The sequence below is a fragment of the Bombina bombina genome, chromosome 7 (assembly GCF_027579735.1).
Source record: "Bombina bombina isolate aBomBom1 chromosome 7, aBomBom1.pri, whole genome shotgun sequence".
Classification (NCBI taxonomy): Eukaryota; Metazoa; Chordata; class Amphibia; order Anura; family Bombinatoridae; genus Bombina; species Bombina bombina.
The window spans coordinates 364,493,123-364,515,770 of NC_069505.1; positions in this window are offsets into that span (position 1 = coordinate 364,493,123).

Below are 22,648 nucleotides of genomic sequence, written 5' to 3' on the forward strand. Positions count from 1 at the left end.
GAGCAGAATATATATATATATATATATATATATATATATATATATATATATATATATATATATATATTCAGGGCTCAAAATGTCAAGCCGTAAGCTACTAGCCAGCCCAAAATGTTATTTGCCAATTTTTATTCTATCCACCCACTAACCCCACCCCCCTTTGCATATGTTTAGCCAATGTGAAACACAGAGTTTGATCAACCACAAGTTATTACATATGTCACTTTCTACAACAGTATCATAACAGTCTAATTGCACAAGTTACATTATACTGTGTTATACATAGCAATAAGCTGTGGTTTAATATTCTTTTCACAGCTTTTCATTTCAGTCGAACAACATTTTTAAGAGTTGATTACATGTGCTAGAATAACGTTGAGGTTGGGCTTGCAATTTCAATTGCAGTAATTGATTAAGTTTGTAGGTAGCTATATTTTCTTTTTTACTATTGTTGCACCGTCCCTGCTTTGCTATATTTTAGGTTCTGAGAGATATTCATGAGTATTTTCTACATTAACACAACTGTCTGAAATAGAGACAACAACTCTAGATGTAGTTGCATATTTAGTTTGCTAAAGTATTGGTGTAGCACATGCCACGGTTCCTGTTCCCAATAGCCTACAGTATCCAGTTAAAAAAATCAGCAGTAGAGGGGAAAGTTCCCAGCAATATGAAGTCCACTCTCTAATTAAAACAGCACTAAATAGTGAACAAAATTCAGCTGCTTTATCTACACCACCTGGGGGTGGGGGTGGTAAAAACTGTTAATGGTGGACTGTAGACTCATCATTCTGGTAGTTTGAGCCAGGAGTCTCTGGCAAAACATATATCAAACTGATGCACACACACTGATATGGTAGAATTTTGTAAGAAGGGAGCTACTTAGCTAACCTACTAATGACTGATAACATCAAAAAGAGACTTCAAGCCAAATGAAATCTGTGTTTTTTTTCCTGTGATTTACCTGCTTTGTGATAAATTTATTTTATGCCGGGTCTATGAGCATATAACTGAAACAAGGGATATCTTTCTTTTAAAATAGGTGCCACCTTCCCAATGATGGCTTCTAAGGAAGAATTAGAGGGCAATTTGGAGCCAAAAATATTCTCTTTTGTAAAAGTGAATCCCTCAGGTCCAACTTTCTAAAAAACAGAATTTATGCTTACCTGATAAATTACTTTCTCTTGCGGTGTATCCAGTCCACGGATTCATCCTTTACCTGTGGGATATTCTCCTTCCCTACAGGAAGTGGCAAAGAGAGCACACAGCAGAGCTGTCCATATAGCTCCCCCTCTAGCTCCACCCCCCAGTCATTCGACCAAAGGTTAGGAAGAAAAAGGAGAAACCATAGGGTGCAGTGGTGACTGTAGTTTAAACAAAAAATTTATACCTGACTTAAATGTCAGGGCGGGCTGTGGACTGGATACACTGCAAGAGAAAGTAATTTATCAGGTAAGCATAAATTCTGTTTTCTCGTGCAAGATGTATCCAGTCCACGGATTCATCCTTTACTTGTGGGATACCAATCCCAAAGCTTTAGGACACGGATGAAGGGAGGGAACAAGACAGGTACCTTAAACGGAAGGCACCACTGCTTGCAAATCCTTTCTCCCAAAAATAGCCTCCGAAGAAGCAAAAGTATAAAATTTGGAAAATTTGGAAAAAGTATGCAGTGAAGACCAAGTCGCTGCCTTACAAATCTGTTCAACAGAAGCCTCATTTTTGAAAGCCCATGTGGAAGCCACTGCTCTAGTAGAATGAGCAGTAATTGTTTCAGGAGGTTGCTGGCCAGCAGTCTCATAGGCCAAACGGATGATGCTTTTCAGCCAAAAGGAAAGAGAGGTAGCAGTTGCTTCCTGACCTCTCCTCTTACCAGAATAGATAACAAACAAGGAGGATGTTTGTCTGAAATCCTTGGTTGCTTGGAAATAGAATTTCAAAGCACGAACCACATCAAGATTGTACAACAGACGTTCCTTCTTCGAAGCAGGATTAGGACACAGAGAAGGAACAACTATTTCCTGGTTAATATTCTTGTTAGAAACAACTTTAGGAAGAAAACCAGGCTTGGTACGCAAAACTACCTTATCTGTGTGGAACACCAGGTAAGGTGAATCACACTGTAAGGCAGATAATTCTCAAACTCTTCGAGCAGAAGATATAGCTACCAAAAACAAAACTTTCCAAGATAACAACTTAATATCTATGGAATGCAAAGGTTCAAACGGAACCCCTTGAAGAACTGAAAGAACTAGATTTAGACTCCATGGCGGAGCCACAGGTTTATAGACAGGCTTGATTCTGACTAAAGCCTGAGCAAACGCTTGAACGTCTGGTACCTCTGCCAGACGCTTGTGTAAAAGTATAGACAGAGCAGATATCTGTCCCTTTAAGGAACTAGCTGACAATCCTTTCTCCAATCCTTCTTGGAGGAAGGACAATATCCTGGGAATCCTAATCTTACTCCATGAGTAACCCTTGTATTCACACCAACCCAGATATTTCCGCCATATCTTATGGTAGATTTTCCTGGTGACAGGCTTTCTAGCCTGAATCAGAGTATCTATAACTGACTCAGAGAAACCACACTTTGATAGAATTAAGCGTTCAATCTCCAAGCAGTCAGACGTAGAGAAACTAGGTTTGGATGCTTGAATGGACCTTGTATTAGAAGATCCTGCCTCATTGGCAGTGTCCATGGTGGGACAGATGACATGTCCACTAGGTCTGCATACCAAGTCCTGCGTGGCCACGCAGGTGCTATCAGAATCATCGAAACCTTCTCCTGCTTGATTCTGGCGACCAGACGAGGGAGAAGGGGAAACGGTGGAAAAACATAAGTTGGATTGAAGGCGCTGCTAGAGCATCTATCAATACCGCCTTGGAGTCCAGGGACCTGGACCCGTAGAGAGGAAGTTTGGTGTCCTGACGGGACGCCATCAGATGCAACTCTGGAGTGCCCCATAGCTGAGTCAGCTGGGCAAACACCTCCGGATGGATTTCCTACTCCCCCGGGTGAAAAGTCTGGTGACTTAGGAAATCCGCCTCCCAGTTGTCTACTCCTGGGATGTAAATTGCTGAGAGCTGGCAGGAGTGATCCTCCGCCCACCTTATTAGTTTGGTTAATTCTGTCATCGCTAGGGAACTCTTTGTTCCCCCCTGATGATTGACGTAAGCGACAGTCGTGATGTTGTCCGACTGAAATCTGATGAATTTGGCCGCAGCTAGTTGAGGCCATGCCTGAAGAGCGTTGAATATCGCTCTCAGTTCCATAATGTTTATTGGGAGAAGCTTTTCTTCCCGAGACCATAAGCCCTGAGCTTTCAGGGAGTCCCAGACCGCACCCCAGCCTAACAGACTGGCGTTGGTCGTTACAATGATCCACTCTGGTCTGCGGAAACATATTCCCTGAGACAGGTGATCCTGAGACAACCACCAGAGAAGAGAATCTCTGGTCTCCTGGTTCAACTGAATTTGAGGAGACAAATATGCATAATCCCCATTCCATTGTTTGAGCATGCATAGTTGCAGTGGTCTGAGGTGTATCCGAGCAAATGGGACTATGTCCATTGCCGCTACCATTAATCCGATTATCTCCATGCACTGAGCCACAGATGGCCGGGGAATGGAATGAAGAACTCAGCAAGTAGTTAAGAGTTTTAATTTTCTGACCTCCGTCAGAAATATTTTCATTTCTACCGAGTCTATTAGAGTCCCTAGGAAGGGAACCCTTGTGAGAGGGGTAAGAGAACTCTTTTTGATGTTCACCTTCCACCCGTGAGACCTTAGAAAGGCCAATACAATCTCCGTGTGAGACTTGGTTGTTTGGAAAGACGGCACCTGAATTAAGATGTCGTCTAGATAAGGTGCTACTGCTATTCCCCGTGGCCTTAGAACCGCCAGGAGGGACCCTAGCACCTTTATGAAAATTCTGGCCCTAACCGGTATAGGCGCGAACTGAGCAAGATACAGAAGTGTTTGTAGCTGGGGTTCACAGCGCGGCTTAAAGATCAGCTGAAGCAGTTACATTGCTCGTCTTATTCTGGAGGCATTTTCTTCTACAAGGTGACATCGGACATAGAAGACAGCTCATTACACTCTAAGAGCTGAACTTAAAAGGATCACTAAAACAGGTACCTGTAGTTTCGAGTGGATCCATCAGAGCACTAACACCCAAAAACACTGTGCTACACTAAAGGAATCACGGATACCAGTAAATCATTCATATTCATGTGCACCTTTGTGGACATTTCACTGTCATGCTGACTTAGCCATATTTTACAGAAGCTATTTTGGTATATGCACTTAGCGCACATATTCTTAGATTATCAGTAGATATTTTTATGATAGATATTGTGATACAAATTGCTAGAAATTTTGATACATACAGTTCTAGTTGCTAACATTAGTAGCCTACAATATATGTGTTATTTTCCTTGTGTAAATGCTTTTATAGATTACTCACATTTTTAATAGAGATTGGCCAATCACATATTTTACTGTCTGAATTCTTGTATAAGGTGTAATTTTTACCTAGGAGATTATCATTCCATGTTATACATATATTTTTATTTTTAGGTTCTCATTGTGACATTTGTTGAAGAATAAATTATTTTTTAATATTAACATCTAAATCGTATGCTCTCTTTTTCCTGGGTATTTTTTGCCTGTACTGGCGCTTTAGATTTTACATTGTTCTCTGTGTGTCCTTTCCCCTGGGGATTTAGGAGAAATATCCCCTTAAATCCTAAAGCATATATACCCTAACCTTTGCGCAGTCTGTATAACCTTTTGTAGATATACCACAATCTCAGCCCTCAGAGCCACTTGCCTTACAACAGCCATAATACACACAGCGACAGAGATTAGTGGGCTTCAATCCTTACCTCTGGCCTTATATAAGGAATAGGGCTAACTGAGCTGTACATTTGTACCCCGCAAATTTTCAATAAAAGGGGCTACCCTTATGAAGATGGCAGCCAAAAGATCCATCAAGCCAGCAAAACTCACCAAATCCACAATGTGCAAAGAAACGCTAGTAAGCAACTTCTTCACTACTACCTCGAGATCTTCCCCAGTGTCGGATCTAGAATCCACTACCTCTCCTGAAAGAGAAACTTCTTTTCCGACTACTCTATCCTCACCTTTGGAACACCTCACACAGATCCCAACCTCTTTATTGTCTTCACTAGCATCCAAACAGTATATAGCACAGATAAATAGATCCTGTATAAAGGAAGAAATGGCAGAGTTAAAACAAGATCTTCACTCACTTGGTTTTAGGGTTGAGGTCCTTGAGGACAGCTCTGATGCCACTCGCAAAGAGGTGAACCAGTTGCAGGAACAAACAACACAGCACACAAGCCTTCTTGACGAGCTGCATGACAAAACTGAAGACTTGGAGAATAGGATTCACAGAAAGAATATTAGAATCAGGGGAATCACTTAGTCTATCTTGCCGAAAGACCTACCCACATACCTACCAGCACTTTTTCAACACTTAAAGGGCTCCTCTACTTTGGAGGAAATACTATGGGATAAAACGCACAGGGCGCTGAGACCTAATCCGCCGGACGCAGCTCCCCCAAGAGATATTATTATCAAATTCTGGCAGTTTAGGGAAAAGGAAGAACTATTGAACCTATCCAGGAAGAACCAGCCAATTCATTTTAGAGGCAATGTGCTCCAATTCTTTACTGACCTCTCCCCTCGCACTCTGCAACGCTGGTGGGAATTAAATCCCCTAACTACTCTACTCAGGCATAAGAAGATCCTATACAGATGGGGCTTTTCCTTTCAACTTTTCGTCCTGCAGGGAAACCGCAAACTTAATAGCAGAACCCCATCAGATGTACCAGACTTCTGCAGGGCGCTGGATTTGGACCCTCCTGACTGCTCTACACCAGATGCATCTCAGAGCAATCCTGCTCATGAGGCACCCCACCAAACTCAAGACAAGTGGCAACAAGCATGCCCAACCTCCAGAAGGAAACCACATCCACTTTTGCCGAAGAAGAACCTTCCTGGATCACCTCCTGAGGTGTCTGAGAGACAACAAGTAACTTAAACTGGCTACCCAGACCTCTATCAAATGCATCAGTCGCCTACTACCAGCAAACATTAAGGTCTTGACATGGCTTGCCTCTTTGGTCCTGCGTTAAAATCTCTCCATCATTCAGAACCCTGGACTTGGTCTCCCACATTGAAGGACACTATTTAGCGACCCTTTTGGTGAGATATCTAATAAATGTTAAGACTAGGCCTCTCCTCTTCCCCCCTTACCCTTTAATCTTCAATGTTCCTGGAATGGAGCCCTAGACAATTTATGTTACTAACTGCAGTTACTGTTTAAATTGTGCATTAAGATATATGTACCAGAGCTGGTTACCACCTCTATTAGTTTATATAGCCATGACCTTTGAAAATTGCACTCCTGTGTCATTTGTATTGCTTATATCTTTCGCCCTATGGCGATCTCCTCAGGATATGGTTATTTTGGTTCATTGTTTATTGTTCATGTTTACTCTATGCCTTTTTACTTTTTTCCTTAAGGTGCATGTACAGGACAAGCTCATTTACAGAAGGGTAGAAAACTGTTCACACTCACGACACAACCCTATCAAATGGCACCCCTAGAAAAATCTATTACTCTCTCACAAAACGTCAAGGGTTTTAACTCCTCCCAAAAATGCTCAATTGCATTAATAGACCTACATAGAAAAAGAGGAGGTATTCTATTCTTACAGGAACCCACTTTTTGAAAACTAAGGAACCAAAATTCCAGGGTACAACATTTACACAACACTTCCATAGCTCATTCAACTATAAAAAGAACGGCGTAAGCATCCTCATCAGTAAACACATTCCCTTTACACATATTCAGACGGACACAGACTCTGAAGGTAGATTTTTGTGTGTATTTGGGCTATTATATGGATCGCCAGTAACACTGTTAAACTTATATGCCCCAAATACAAAACCACTTACTTTTCTCAAAAAATGTTTTAACAGCATGATAGACCTCTCCAAGGGAACTGTATTTGTGGGGGGCGACTTCAATATCACCCTTCAACCAAATATTGACAGTTCAAATCCGAATCCCACGACTCCTAAAAGCAAGATCAGACAGCTCTGGAGGTTGCTGTGCGATCAAAACCTATTTGACTCTTGAAGATTTATGCACCCAACTACACGTGACTATACCTTCTTCTCCTCCCCACACCGATCCTACAGTAGGATTGACTACATACTAACAAATCAGCAGGGCTTAGCTCAAATTACAAACTCCACGAATTCACATACAGTATGGTTAGACCACTCTGCGGTTATACTACAGCTTTGATGGCCAAACACCCCGACTCGTATCCCTTTATGGAAACTAGACAACACATTATTGACAGCTCCAGAATTCACTACCCAACTCAAAAAATCTCTTGCAGAATACTTCCAATTTAATTGGCTTCCCGACAGTTATCCCTACATAGTGTGGGAGGCCCACAAATGCTTTATCAGAGGAGAACTGATCTAATACAAATCTCACATCAAAAAATTAGCTAGAAAACACTATTCAGAGCTTACAGAAACTCTGTCCAAAATAGAATACGAGCACAAACTTAATCCATTAAACAAGGAAATTCACTCTAGGCTGGAGGAGACAAGAAAAGCAATCCAAGAATCATTGACCCTAGAAGCCAATCAGCTTGCACTTAGGACCAAACAAATGTTTCATTTTGAAGGCAATAGAGCAGGGAGGTTATTGTGGAGAGCCTTTAAGCTTAAAAAACTTAAAAACTTTGTACACAAATTAAAAAACCCGGACAACAAAAAAGCAGTCACTACACCATACATTCTCTCACAATTTACATCTTCTCAAAACTTTATAACCTCCAAAAAAAACCCAAACAACCCAAACGGAAGTTGAAAACTTCCACTATTTTGAGGAAACCCCTTTGCCCCAGTTACATAAACTACAAGTGCTGGAATTAGAAGCAGCTATAAAACAGTTACCGACAGGGAAGAGCCCGGGCCCAGACGGTTTTACTGTCCAATACTATAAGAAACTCACTCTAATGCTATTGCCCCATATGAGCAACATATTTAATAGAACAAGCCATCACTATCCATTGCCACCTTCTATGCTAGAAGCCCACATTGCCATAATCCCGAAACCAGGTAAATTTCCGGACACCCCTTAAAATGTTTGCCCCATTTCTCTTTTAAATGTCGACATCAAGATCTATGCGAAGATCTTGGCGACTAGATTTAATAAGCTCTTACCCCACTTAATACATCTCAACCAAGTGGATTTTATCCCACGGAGAGAGGCCAGTGACTATACTATTAAGGTCCTTAACCTACTGGAGTACACTCAACTACATAAAATTCCTTCAATATTCTTGACAATCTATGCCAAAAAGGCGTTCGATAGGATCAGCTGGCAATTCTTATGCAACACCCTGTTAAAATTTGGCTTCGGCACAATCTTTATAGAAAAGGTATTCTCACTATACAACGCCCCTGATGCTAAAATCAGATTAAATGATTCCCTCTCATGCCCCTTTCCAATTTGCAACAGCACTCGTCAGGGCTGTCCACTTTCACCACTCCTATTTGTACTTGATATGGAGGTCCTGGCTACTAATATAAGGTTAAACAAAGAAATTAGAGGTATCAAAGTTGGCCAAACACAGTACAAGATGATCCTCTACGCTGACGATCTCTTATTAACATTGACCTCCCCGCGTACCTCCCTTCAAGCCTTCAAATCCGAAATAGAATGGTATAGCAAGCTATCAAATTTTAAGATCAATACTGACAAGTCAGACTTCCTAGGGGTAGAACTAACCGACCATATAGTCAAACAGATACATGCGGAATATAAATTTAAACCTCAACACACTTCTATGAAATATCTCAGAGTACACATAGCTAAACATCCAGTACCTACTTAACTCGCAACACAAACATCTATCTTGGCTAGCCAGAATTCATGCTTATAAAATGAGTGTCCTACCTCATTTCTCTTTATCTTTTCCAGACTATACCTATACAACTACCTCCCTCCTATATGACAGCGATACAAAAGACGGTCAACTCATTTATTTGGGGAGGCAAAACACTTAGAATTTTGAAAAATACCATGTACAGGAATAGATACAATGGAGGCCTCGGAGTCCCAAACTTGGTATGCTATAAACAAGCCTCACAAATCATGAGGATAATTGACTGGTGCAAGCATACATGCGATAAGGAATGGGTGACCCAAGAACACAAATTAGTTAACTCCGTATATCTGAGTGGTTCCTGCTGGCTTAGAAAGCAGATCCAACAAATTCCAACACTTACCCCTGTACTCATAAGAGACACCTACATCACATGGGATAACTTAACCTCTAAACATGGGGGTATATTGTCGATAACATCACCCCTAACCCTGCTTCTGCAGAACCCGGAATTCCCTATAATCCACCAAATAAACACCCAAGACCCTATTACTATCCACACATACCGTCCATGATACGCAGTCTTAGATAATGGTAAGACCTTAACAAAGGCTATGCTTTTGAGTAGGCACATCCCTTATTTTGACGGCTGGTTAGGATACTTGCAACTTTCCCATTTCATAAACCATCATAAAAATAAGTATAACCTAACAAGACCCTTTTGAAACGTTATGTGCTTCACAAGAACCTTTGAGAGGTAACCTCTCAAAAATGTATACATTGCTGCTAGACACCCATTCTGCTAAGCTACCAACATACACAAAAACCTAGGAAGATGAATTACATCTCCGGATCTCACATAAGGACTGGACTAACATATTCAAGCAAATGGGCCAATTGCCCTCATCTGTGAGTATCACAGAAACAAACATGAAATTTTATGCAGGTGGTACCTATATCCAAGCAGACTAGCTAATATATATCAACAGGCAGACCCAAATTGCTGGAGGGGCTGCGGTCAACTAGGTACCCTGGCCAATATATGGTGGGACTGCCCGATTTTGAGCCCATTTTGGCATGAGGTCCATAGAGAGATAGAGCTCATTATATCACAAAAAATACTCTTTGACCCATTGACGCTCTTATTCAACAAGCCCTCAAAAATACATTGTCGATATAAACAAACTCTACTATACCTCATGACCAGTGGGGAAAGACAGCTGATTCCCAGGCTCTGGAAACAATCACAGATAACCACACTACAAAGCTGGAAAAAACACATCACATGGCTACTTAAGCTTGAAAAATTTCACTACCAACAGATTAGACTTCTATCACGCAGTAATGCTATATTAGGAGGAATTTCAGCATTCCCCAGACACTCACAATCCCCCTCTCGAATAAGAGCACACCATAAACCTTTCTCATAACTGAGCAATGACTGTAGACAAGGCATACGATTTCACCCTTTGTAAGCTATCTAAAAAACCACACATCCTGCATCAATATCCTCCTTACATGCATCATCCCCACTTTCCCTCTTCATTCCCCCTTTCCTTTCTATTGTTTTTTAATATGTTTATATGTTAAATGAAAAATTGATATATAAAAAAAAAACCTACAAGCTCATCCTATGACTTAACTTAATTTGGAATTTGGTCATTTCTTTTGTGCAGAAAAAGACTCTGGACCAAATGGTTAATCTATTTGATAAATCCTATAGTTTAAGAAATGTTGTGAACATTCCGGCTACGCCATACTAGTGTTATATCCATGTAAACAACTGCCAACTTATTTATTTTACCACTGTATGTGCAAATGTTTGTTCTAATAAAGCTTGTTTGAAAAAAAAAAAAATATAAGAAAGAAAAGAATTCAGTTGCACAGTAAAAATACAAGAGCCTTTAAACTAGATCTCTGAAAAGTTATAGCATGAAATATGATTACAGCTAATGAACAGAATTTTAAAAACTGGTATTTCTTAAAAGACACTGTTGTATGTTAGGCTTTGATCACATGGTAGAAGATAAAAAAAAAATATTGTCACGCTTTTCTGTCTGAAAAAAAAAATAAAAAAATTATAATATAAAATAAATTAAGCCTTCTGCCTATCACTTTGTATGAATATGCAAGCCGATCCAGGCTGCAGATTTAGATATTGACATGATGAAAATGTCTAATTTTCAAAAGTGGGAAATGTGTTCTTTTCTGCCATTTTAATAACTCAAACACAACTCAGAATACAAAAAACTGCAAAACTAATTTATTTAACTCATATTAAGAATAAATGTATATGCCAACTTAAATTCCAACAGTATAGCAAATTTTGTTATAGTACTTTAAAGTAACATTTTGTTTAACATACATTATTTTCTATGACTTAAATAAAGACTAAACACTAAATAAACTTAGTGCTGGTTCTACACCAGGTCATTAATGTTAGGATTGGTTGGAGGCTATATTACATGGCTCTTGCTAAAGATAAAGTTTCAAAATTAAATTAAAATAATATTTGTAGTTAAAAAATACTAAAATATACTTAAAAGTAGAAATGGTCATGCTTTCGTACCTAACAATTTGTGTAGAACCACTTTGTCAATAACAAATTATTGATGTCTGTTTTCTGCTCAGTGGTGTTGAGGGCCATACATAAACCCTTAGGGGGCAGATGTGGCCATCAGGCTGTAGTTTGAGAGGCCCATTCTAGACCATAAAATGTGGGTTTGCAAACGTTGATTACAGGGCTACAAATCAAGGGTGCAAAGGGCACTGAATAGATATTTTTACAATCTAGTCCTACCATAATTCTTTTAAAAATGCTCACTCACCCTCATTTCTCACTCTCTCTTTTCACTAAACATGCATTATGCTACAAATTCAGGAAATCTGGCACTTCTGAGAGTTGGGGTGCAACAGCAATAAAGAAGAAGCATAGGAACATGCAACATACCCCAAGAACCACAACTGTTTAACTACTGTGAAAATATAATATTTTGTAAACAACTAACAAGAAGTTATACGACAATATTTTAGAGCTGTATTGTATTTATAGAGAACTGTTTATGCCTTTAATAAAATAAATGATCGTTCAAAAGTGATACAGCAAAGTTGTTGCATATGAGCTTTTCTAAAAATAGGCCAATTGATTTTCACGCTTCAAATATTTCAATGAGCCACATTATCTCAATCCCTGTATGTGTTGAAACAGATTCACAAATAAACAGGATACATATGAATAACAAGATTTCATAACAAAACTATTATAGATTGTATCATTGCTAGGTTTCTAAGTCAAGCTTTGAAAAACTTAAATTGGTGTTTCTAACAATAAAATCAAAGTTCCATTAAAAAAAAAAAAAAAAAAAAATAGATCATTGTATATTTCTGTTGGCTGTATGATTTTCTGTAACTTTGCCTTGAATATATCAGGACCTATTTTCTAATCAATTTAATGTGGTTACACATAATGTAGCCTATGGGGCCAAATTATCAAGGGCCAAATGTCCCCTGGACCCCCTGTTTCCGCACGAGCCTTCGGCTCACCGGAAACAGGAGTTAAGAAGCAGCTGTCTGAAGACCGCTGCGGACATCAATCGGCTGGAACCTATACGATCGGGTTTATTGACACCCCATGCTAGCGGCCGAATCTGCCAGGGGGCTACATTTCACAAGCAGTTCACCAGAACTGCTTGTGCAATGTTAAATGCCTACAGTGTATGCTGTCGACATTCAGTGATGTCTGGCGGACATGATACGCAACAGTGTATCATGTCCGCCAGACATTGGTAAAGACATTGGTAAAGACATTGGTAAAGTTTCCTTTTCTGCAGAGGCTAATTAGTGACAGACACAAACAGGTCACTAGAGTGTACAATCAATAAAAATATTAAGCCTGAAATTTGTTCTTAAAATTAAAAAAACAAACAAATTAGGCTTATCTGATAATTTTCATTTCTTCTGACGGGAATAGTCCACAGCTGCATTCATTACTTTTGGGAATTAAGAACCTGGTCACCAGGAGGAGGCAAAGACACCCCAGCCAAAGGCTTAAATACCTCCCACACTTCCCTCATCCCCCAGTCATTCAAGGGAACAAGGAACAGTAGGAGAAATATCAGGGTGAAAAAGGTGCCAGAAGAAGAAACAAAACTATGGCCGCCTCATTGATAAAACATGGGCGGGGAGCTGTGGACTCTTCCCGTCAGAAGAAAATAAAATTATCAGGTGAGCATAATTTAAGTTTTTCTTCTTAAACGGGAAGAGCACAGCTGCATTCATTACTTTTGGGAAAACAATACACAAGCTAGAGGACAATGAATGCAAACAAAGGGCGGGTACAGAAGGTGGCCCCTTCAAAAGGCACCACAGCCTGGTATTACCCATAAAAAAACAGTATAAAAAAAGAAAACAAGGTAACTGCCCATCAGTTAAACAACCAACAAATACGTGCTGGAGACCACTTTAAAAACCTTAGATTCCGCTGAGCACAATGCCTCAGAGGAGCCAAGTCCTGCAGGCTCCCATCACACAAACTACCCAAAGGAAGTACCTCCCCCTACCCCTGAAGGAGAGAATGGAGTACCCAAAGAAGATCCAAAGGACCATCAGACTAGAGAAGAAAACCCCAAGACAAGTGAAACAAAGGTTGTCACAAGACAACCACCTAGGAGAAGAACTCTCTAGAAGACAAGATCCTCCCAGAGTGACACTCCCAACCAATGAGAGAGCTATCACGAGGAAGAACAAATCCACCCTCAGATCCTCTGACACAACACCATATGACTGACTGTGTGCCAGGGAGCCACACGCTCCCCAAAACCCTAGTCCAGCAGATACAACTGCTAAAACTAGACACATAGAGGTAGGAAACCCATAGCAGAACTGAAGGTAATGCGGAAACCACCGACAGGATGGAGGAATTATTTGAAAACGAGAGAAATCTCAATTTATACTTCCTGGTAAAATATTTTATAAATAAATAAAACTAACTGTCTCAACAGAAAAGAGGGGCCCTCTGTGAAACACAGAATCACAACAGACAGACTAGCGAGCTCCAGCTCCAGGGCATCATGGGACCCTATCCCACAGAGAGTGCCGGATATCGACGACAACTCCCGTCCGGGACGAATCCGGACCAGAAAAGAAAATCCAAAACCAGCAGAGCAATGTAACCAGTGGAGGAAGGAACACCCGACAACCCCCCACCAGGAATGATAACAGGGCTAACAGAAGAACATGGTCAGATCCCACTCCGAGAAACAGGCCCAGCCCCAAAAAGTATCTAATTACAAAAAATAAAAACTAACTAAATTACCAAAAAACAAAATACTAAATTCCGAAAAATAACAAACAAATTATCAAAAATAAAAAAATAATTACACCTAATCTAATAGCCCTATCAAAATAAAAAGCACCCCCCAAAAAAAAACAAAAAAAAAAAATAGCCTACTATAAACTACCAATGGCCCTTAAAGGGCTTTTTGTGGGGCATTTCCCCAAAGATACCAGCTCTTTTACCTGTAAAAAAATACAAACACCCCTCCAACAGTAAAACCCAACACCCAAAACCTATCTAAAATAACCTAAGCTAACCATTGCCCTGAAAAGGGCATTTGTATGGGCATTGCCCTTAAAACGGCATTTAGCTCTTTTGCTGCCCAGACCCTAAACTAAATTCATATTAGCCAATAGAATGAGAGCTGCTTAAATCATATTGGCTGATTTGAACAGCCAATATGATTTTAGCAGCCCTAATTCCTATTGGCTGATTCAAAATTTTCAGCCAATAGGAATGCAAGGGATGCCATCTTGAATCGCGTCCCTTGCATTGAAGATTCAGTGTACGGTGGCTCCACGCCGGATGTCTTCAGGATGGACCCGCTCTGCATCAGCTGGATGAAGATCAAAGAGGCCGTCTGGATGAAGACTTCTTGCCGCCTGGATGAGGACTTAGCCAGCTGGATGAAGATAGAAGAGGCCGGCTGGATGAAGACTATGCCGGGATGAAGATCGTTCAAGCGGGACTTAAAAAACTGTAAGTGGATCGTCGGGAGGTTAATGTCTGGGCAGTAAAAAAAATGCCCATACAAATGCCCTTTTCAGCTTAGGTAGCTTAGGTTTATTAGATAGTTTATTTTTTTATTTTGTGGGTTTGGGGGGTGGGGAATTGTAATGCTAGTGGGTCTTTATATATTTTTTTCAATAAAATAGCTGATATATTTAAGGCAATGCCCTACAAAAGGCCCTTTTAAGGGACATTGGTATTTTATTCTAGATTATTTTTTTTTTTTTTTTTTTTTTTATGGATATTAGAAATGGAATATTTTTTTTAATTTTTTTTTTGATAATTTGTTATTTTGTGTAATGTATTTTTTTTTTTTTAGCAAAAGAGCTGTTTATCTCAGGGCAATGCCCTACAAAAGGCCCTTTTAAGGCCCCCCAAAAGGCCCTTTTAAAGGCCCTTGGTACTTTATTCAAGATTAAGCTTTTTTATTTTGGGGTGTTTTTTTATTTATAAGGGTATTAGAATAGGAATAATCTTTTTTATTTTTTTGGATAATTTTGTTTTTTATTTTTTGTAATGCTGTTTTTTTATTTTTTGTAATGGTAAGTTTTTTTTTTATTTTTTGTGATTTTAGTGTTTTTTATTTTTTGTAATGTTAGGTTTTAGTGTAAGGTAGCTTAGGTTTTATTTTACAGGTAAGTTTGTATTTATTTTAACTAGGTGGTTAGTAAATAGTTAATAACTATTTACTAACTAGTCTACCTAGTTAAAATAAATACAAACTTACGTGTGAAATAAAAATAAAACCTAAGATAGCTACAATATAACTATTAGTTATATTGCAGCTAGCTTGGGTTTTATTTTACAGGTAAGTAAGTATTTAGTTTTAAAAAGGTATTATTTAGTTAATAATAGTATCTTTAATTTAGATCTAATTTCATTATGTTAAAGTTAGGGGGTGTTAGAGTTAGGTTTAGGGGTTAATATAGTTTATTTTAGGTTGTTGTGATGTGGGGAGCTGGCGGTTTAGGGCTTTATAGGTATTATATTGTTAATAATTGTAAGTTTAATTTAGATTTATTTTAATTATGTTAAAGTTAGGGGGTGTAAGGGTTATGTTAGGGTTAGGGGGTAATAGTTTAATTTAGGTTGTTGTGATGTGGGGTCTGGCGGTTTAAGGGTTAATAGTTTTATTTAGTGGTAGTGATGTGGGAGGCCAGAGGTTTAGGGGTTAATAGCTTTATTTAGGTGGCAGCGATATCGGGAGCGACAGATTAGGGGTTAATAACTGTAGGCAGGTGTCAGCGATGTCGGGGGCAGCAGATTAGGGGTGTTTAGGCTCAGGGTTTATGTTAGGGTGTTAGGTTTAAACTGTATTTTATCTTCCCAATAGACATTAATGAGGCTGTGCTATGGAGCTTTTGTTTCCGTGATCGCAGGTGTTAAAAATTTTTTTGCTGGCTCTCCCCATTTATGTCTATGGGGAAAGCATGCACGAGCACGTCAAACACAGCACTTGTTTTGGGAGCGGTATGGAGCTTAAAATCTCCATATTGACTGCACAAGCAGTGTTTTTTTAAACTTGTAATAGCAGCGCTATAGGGAATTAAATAACACCACTTTTGTGGCATTCTTTGCTTTCCTTATAGCGCTTAAAACTCGTAATCTAGGTGTATGTGTACGATCACTATGATTAATAAATAAAATTTATGTAGCAGGGTTAGAATTGAGAAGTTTGAAGTCTTCTTTTCCAGTTCTGATATTTTGAAAATACAAATTTATTAGAGCTAAATAACATAAAAAGGGGGGAGGGAGTGTAAAATATAATAGTAAATTGCAAAGTTGTTTTACTATATATAACTAAACATTTTTGAGTTAATTTAAAGGGACACTAAAGTCAAAATTAAACTTTCATGATTCAAATTGAGCATTCAGTTTTAAGACTTTTCAATTTACTTTCTGAGGCACCAGCTCCAACTGAGCATGTGCACAAACTCTTTGGGTATATGTATACTAGTCTGTGATTGGCTGGTGGCTCTCACATGATACAGGGGGAGTCGGCATATGGGGGGAAAATTGTCAGAAAAAAATCTACTATTTATTTGAAATTTAGAGTAAGTGTTATTGCATTGGGGCATATGTATCAAGCTCCGAATGGAGCTTGATGCCCCGTGTTTCTGGCGAGCCTTCAGACTTGCCAGAAACAGCAGTTATGAAGCAGCACGATCGGGTTGATTGACACCCCCCTGCTGGCGGCCCATTGGCCGCGAGTCTGCAGGGGGCGGCGTTGCACCAGCAGTGTATTGCTCGCCGTATTCAGCGATGTCTGTCGGACCTGATCCGCACTGTCGGATCAGGTCCGACAGACATTGATAACTAGAGGCCATTGTATTTTTATTATGCACTTGTCAATTATGCAATTCTACTGTAACTAACAAGCAGCAATTATCAATGCACAAGACATCCACATGCATGGTCTGTCAATCAGCCCGGTTGGACAAGTCTGGGGGATTGCAAACCACTAGCTCAGAGCTGGCGTATAGCTTCTTAACTAACAGTGTTCCAAAGTTGCACCCACAACTTCCAAAATTATGCATTTTATATAAAAATCTTAAGGTAATTTACTGTCCTTTTGATGTAACTCATGTTTTACTGATTAGGTCTTGTGAGTAACTGGCTACTGCACACAGCTTGGTTACTGTTTTACATATTTTATGAGAAAAAAATTTGAATGTTAAATATAATGTCAGTCATGTGCTCATAATGCTTCCTGAACTTTTGAATCAAATATAAGAATAATGGAGTTTGTTGTGTCAGTTAAAGGGACATTCCAGTCAAAATGTAAATGCACGTATATTTATTACATATTTCAATAGAAACATATTTGCAATATACATGTATTGGCAAAATTGCTTCTAGTAAGAGCTATCACTGTTATAGAATGAATATTTTTCTCTGCACGTGCATGTGAAGCATAGCTGGATATTCTCATTGCACCCACATATTAAATATTGCAGCTGCTCAGATCATCAGTGGGGCTTGTATCATGTCAGCAATTAACAAATTGAGTCATTACCAGATGGTACAAGCACCTTAGGCTCTCTGAGCAAGTGTTGTGTTTAAAATGCTGGTGCACGGTGCATACTTAAATACACTTTTGAAACAGCTATAGCTTTTATAAGAAACATTTTTGCTAATGTATGTATATTACAAATGTGCTTCTGTTCAATACCAAAATACACCCATGTGGTTTCCAATCCAATTTTGACTGGAATATCCCTTTAATAAGGATACAGGAGGTCTGCTGTAAGAATAAATGTCTGTGTATAATGGGGGGGGGCTGGTGAGGATTTGGGAGATCACTATAAGAGTTACTTAATGTAACTGTCAGGGGTTCCAGAGGGTGTCAACTGCAGTGACATTGTTCAGTTTTAGTTTTTATTTGGCAGTAACACTGGTGGTGCCTATACAATAAACATGTTAGTGTCAAAGTGGTTGCTGTCAGAAACTCCATATTAGGCTAGGCATTGCAGCCAGCTGTAAGGAATGCTTCTTATTCAGTGACTTTCAAAGTGCAAGTTGTCATTAAAGGGACATGCAATTTTAAACAAAGTTCCAACTTACTTCTATTATCAAATTTTCTTCATTCACTTGACATCCTTTGCTGAAGGAGCAGAAAAGCACTACTGGGACCTAGATGAACACGCTGAGTGAGCGAATAAGAAAAGGCATATATGTGCAGCCAACAATCGGCAGCTAGCTCCCAGTATTGCACTGCTCCTAAGCCCACTTTGGTACGCTTTTCAATAAAGAATACCAAAGGAACAAAGCATATTAGATACATGGGGGCCAATTTAACAAGGGCCGAATGACCCCTAATCGGCCTGTTTCTGCGTGAGCCTTCAGACCGCTGCTCCTTCGGATACGATCGGGTTGATTGACACCCCCTACTAGCGATCGATTGGCCGCGAATCTGCAGGGGGCAGCATTGCACAAGCAGTTCACCAGAACTGCTTGTGCGATGTTAAATGCTGACAGCGGGTCAATTTATCAAGCTCCATATGGAGCTTGATGCCCCGTGTTTGACACCCCCTGCTAGCGGCCGATTGGCCATGAATCTGAAGGGGGCGGTATTGCACCAGCAGTTCACAAGAACTGCTGGTGCAATGATAAATGCCTACAGTGTATGCTGTCAGCATTTATCGATGTGCGGCGAACATGATACGCTACATCATATCATGTCCCTTCGCACATTAATACATTTACCCCAGGTGTATGCTGTCGCCATTTATCGATGTGTGGCAGACATGATACGCTACATTGTATCATGTCCGCTTGCACATTAATAAGCGTATGCTGTTGGTATTTAGCAATATCGGGCGGATATGATTTGATAGAGGGAATCATGTCTGCCCGCCATTTGATAATTTAGCCCCTAGGGGCCGATTTATAAAATGTCTGTCTGACATGATTTGCTCAGCAAATCATGTCCGACAGACATTGCTGAATGATGATAGCATACGCTGTCTGCATTTATTATTGCACAAGTAGTTCTGGTGAACTGCTTGTGCAATGCCGCCCCCTGTAGATTCACGGCCAATCGGCCACTAGCAGGGGGTGTCAATCAACCCAATCGTAGAGGCAGGCTCACACGGAAACAGGGGCATCAGGATAAATCGGCCCCTGGAAGTTGATTGCATGCTCTATCTAAATCATGAAAGATTACTTTTTCTTTTCTGTGCCTTTAAATAAAAGTGATTTGAAAGTAACGGCAAAGATGGAAAAAGTAAAAAAAATGCAGATTTTCATATACTAGCTCCATTTCTGCTCCATCAGGATCATAAGCTTGCCCAATGTTACTAACAAAAGTAATCAATATTGAGGAATAACAAACTTTTGCAAAATAAGGGCCAGATTACAAGTGGTGCACTTTTTAGCTTTTTCGTTCACGTGCAAAGACCTGCAGAAGTAAACTTGTAACGTGTGCAGGTTAGCGCGCATATCACAAGTTAAAAGTAAATGGTTTGCACACGTGCAAAACCCATTGCGCAATATCTTCAGGACTTCAAATATGAGGACCACGTTAACTTCTTCTCCCCATAAACTTCAACGGAGCGTGCAAACTGAAAAAAGCCTAACACTTATCACTAAACCAACACTGCGTTCAACCAACAGCGCTAACCCGAAGGTAGTTATTCATATTTTACATTTCAATGTTTTTTCACATAGAGGAATATATTATTTTTATTTTTAAATATATATTTCTGTATGTATCTATTTATTTTTATGTAAATATATATCTATGCCTTTATATATTTACCTATGACAATATTTTAATTTGGAATTTGAAAATGTTGTCAGTAGCTTATAGAATAACAAAAATGTTCATTTTACTCAAACACATACCTATACATTAAAACTAGAGAAACTGATAATTTTGCAGTGGTCTTTTAATTTTTGCCAGAGCTGTGAATATATGTGTATAGGAGTGTATATATGTGTATATATGTATGTATACGCACACACACACACACACACACACACATATATATATATATATATATATATATACTGTATATACCCATACACAAGCCCTTTCCAGTCAAACACCTTATCATAAACTATATGCCTTTTAACAATTATACACAAATTTTAAATATTTATATGAATCATTTTTATCAGGTAGTGTAGGTATAAGTGTAAGACATTATTTTAATGTATTTATGTTGTGTTTAGTGCAACTTTAGGCAAGGTCTTCGGGTGCAAGCTAAACCAACGAGCGCAAATTTAGATTGTGTTTCCATTTGTGATAAGCGCGCTAATGTTAGTGCACCACTTGTAATCTAGCCCTAAATGTTATTTTTTTTTCCTAAGCTGCTTTCATACATAAAATGTTTTTAATTAATTCATTGTAGTATAGAACACACACACGAAAAAATAGCATTGTCAATATCTTGGCATTTAGATAAATACGCCTTTGAAATGCCAAATCCTCCCACATGTTGGATGAAATCTTACAAGCTGTGTGCATCCATCATTTACAGATGCATCCCTGCTGAAATACAGAAATATTGAACCTGGCGCATCACTTTAAAAAGAATTTAAATAATCTACAATTCCCCCCCACTACAAATTGGGCCTATAACACTATAAAACTGTCGATATGATTCCTTTAAAACAGTGCTTTCCAAACTGTGTGTCATGACACATTAGTGTGTCGGCAGCAGTGTGTAGGTGTGTCCCTGCTTCAGCACAAATTTTTTTTTTACATTTTTTTTGGTTTCCGACTTTCCACCTGCCTGCTACACATATCACATGGTTGACACGTGATTGATACCTAGTGGGTCACAGATCGACTTAACCTACTGGCGTAGCTCAGTGGGAACTGAAACTATTCCCATTGAAGGCTTTGGCGGCACATTGGCTTCTGACTGCACGTGTAGTCTCCTCAATCGGCTTGTGACTGCATGTGTAGTAAGTGAGTGGGACAGCAGTGTGTTTGCAGCATGATCAGTAGTCAGTCGGACTCACAGAGCTCTGAGGGCGGCAGCTTAAATGCTGAGCTGAAGTCAGAAGTCAAAGTGTTTTGTTTTTTTTTGCAGCTAGCTCCCAGTAGTGCATTGCTGCTCCTGCTCTTAACATATGGATAGGAATTGGAAGCTTAAAAATGCTTGATGATGAAATGTGAGTGTCTTATTCCACCAAATATTCAGAAACTGTGTTCATCCCATCAACCTCATACATCCCATTAAAATAGTAAGTAGCTATTGGTGTTTTTAAACTTTTTTTTAATTCTTGCACATACATACTGTTACTTGTATGTGTCTGTATCTCAAACAAGCTAGTTCAACCTCATGTTTGCTTGTACAACTGAATTACTGTGTCGCAAAATAATGTAGGTCTAAAAAGTGTGTCACCAACATGAAAAGTTTGGAAAGCTCTGCTTTAAAATATGCCTGTGAAGCTCTTCTTCAGTTAGAAGCAGTCTCTTGGACTTCGCTGTTGGAGTAATCTTAAACAAAAATTAATTCCATATTTAGACCAAAATATAGTCCTAGCGGGCAATTTCAATATGATAATGCATCCAGAAATAGACAGGTTTTGCTAAAAAAAAACGGTGTTAGATATAAAAAAGAGGCCAGATTTTTTAAAGAATTCTGTAAAGTTTTGAAACTGAAGGACATCTGGAGATTACAGCATCCAGATCTGAGAGACTATTCTTGCGAATCAAAATCCTACAAAAAAATTTCAAGGATTGACATGTTCCTGATAGAGGAAAACGTATTAAAAATAGATATTGAATTACAGATATCTGACTTTACTCTATCAGACCATGCAATTATCAGCATAAAACTCAAATTACATATACAGGACGGGAAGAACATTAATACATTCAGATTTCCAGGCTACATGGTCAATGATATAGGTTTTTGTAACTGGTTAACAGAAAGATGGCGTGATTACTATAATCTGAATCATTCTTACAAGTATAAAATTGAGACCTTTTGGGAAATGGGTAAAGCGGTCTTGAGGGGGGAGATCAAACTATATATGGAAAAATTAAAAAGGAAGTATATGGCCAGAGAAACATAATTAGCAAAGCAACTGAAGAATGCATATCGAAAATATATAAATAACTCCTCCAATGCATCCTGGAATAAGTATATACAGTTCAAATCAGAGCAAAAGCATTTTTTAAACA